Below are 2,063 nucleotides of genomic sequence, written 5' to 3' on the forward strand. Positions count from 1 at the left end.
CCTACTCAACCGGTAATATATTTTCGAGATGGAGTTTCTGGTGGATGAGAAAAATATTTCATAAGGGTTTGCAAGGACCACTTGAAGAGGAAGAGTTATATCAGCACCGTAAAGACTTAGATAGTGAACGAGTAACTACAAAGTTTTCGTAAAAACAAGACGGTGCAATAATCCGTTCGCGTAGTTTAACTGCTGTGTATTTTATTTTAGAAGATTTAGTGTTTCCAGCAGAGATCGTAGGCAAACGTATTCGTGCCAAATTTGATGGCACCCAAATTATAAAGGTGCATTTGGATAAGAATCTACAAACGACCATTGAGCACAAAGTAAGTGTTAAATAACACTTATTTCATTAAATCTTTTTTTGCACTTGTGTTTTTTGCTGTTTAAAATTAGTGGTCCAATGTTTCGTTTACGCTTCATTGCTCAAACTGAATTGTAGCTTATTCATATATTGGTAACATTCATCAAATTTAATGAGTGTAGCAATTAACTTGCAGCAATTAATTCAATATGTCTTAATAATAATAATTCATTAAACAGAATAATATAACAATTTTGCATGATTTGCATAAGGATAAGGAATTATTTGAAAATAATTTCTGTTGTACGAATACGAGAACGAGTACGCATAATACCGTACATGTCAATAAGTTTGTTGTAACATTGAAAAAATATTGTAAATTTTTTGCATTGCTATTTACTGTTATTCACGATTTAAAAAATTTTGGTTGCATTTACCATATTGAGTGGTGCTCGTGTCGGTTATCTTCATTTCTTGAACTTCGAATTTATTACTACATTTTTGGTTTATCATAATCAAACGTAACTGTAAATAAAGAAATTTAACATGAATCGGACTAGAAGAAAAATTGAACGCCCAAAGAATCCCTACTCAACCGCTAATATATTTTCGAGATGGAGTTTATCAAAATTTATCTTTCTTATATTCCAAATTTATATTTTTATGTATATTTGCTTATAATCTTCAAAAATTTATCACCTTTCTTTATACACAAGTAAACATATGTATGCTTATATACATATGTTCACATGTATGTATATATGTTTGTAAATAAAATCTTTGTTGCAAAGAGTTTTACATTTAATCATTGAGTATAAATATTATAGAGTAGCAATCTCGTACAAGCAAATTTTTGTATGAGGTTGCTGCTGCTGGCAACCTTTTTGCACTCAAAAAACACTCCATTCTCTTCATGTCTTGTTTTCTGAATTGCTTTGGAAATTAAAGTAAAGGGCAAAACGATTCTCTCAAATAACTCTTTTCGTCGTTTGTTATATTGATCAGTGCTTCTGCGAATTTATTAGGAAGGTATATTTAGGAAAAAAATATTACTCTAGTCTTTTTGTGTGCTTTCATATTGCATGTGCACTTTACTAGCATACATACAGTAACGAACAAAATTATTGGCACGTAAGCAAATTGAACTATTAAAAATCGCATTATTAACAGGATAAAAATAGTGCAAAAGTTCACTTTGCTTGCTGTGCCAATAATTTTGTTCATCACTGTATATGTTTACATATTTCTTTTCTATTTCTCAGCAAGTAGGTATGTTTGTATTAATTTTGCATCCAATATTAAGAAATTGTAAGCGTAAAAAGAAGATTGGTTTTTTTTGTTTCATATCAGAAACAATGCTACTATTATTTTTATTGTTTTGATTCTGATTTAAAACTGTTTTTAAAAATATGTATGTATATGTAAAGGCTTACTAATTGCTTCAGTATACACATATGTATGTATGTATATATTATGAGCTTCATGTGCTAATAAATAAATAAATAAATAAATAAAAAGAATAAATATAAAAATGTTTAACCAATTCTGATGGTGCAGTTACAACCTCATCTTCTTTCCGTATTTGGGACCAAAAATCTATTTCTCTACGTATATTATATATACGTATATATGTATATATATATATGGGAATGTAAGGAATATATGAGAATAAACCCAAAACTAATAAAATTCATTAAAAAAAACATGAGTAGCCTTTATTTCATATGGCTACTCATATGAAATAAAGCATATGAACATA

The sequence above is a fragment of the Teleopsis dalmanni genome, chromosome X (assembly GCF_002237135.1).
Source record: "Teleopsis dalmanni isolate 2A chromosome X, ASM223713v2, whole genome shotgun sequence".
NCBI classification, from domain to species: domain Eukaryota; kingdom Metazoa; phylum Arthropoda; class Insecta; order Diptera; family Diopsidae; genus Teleopsis; species Teleopsis dalmanni.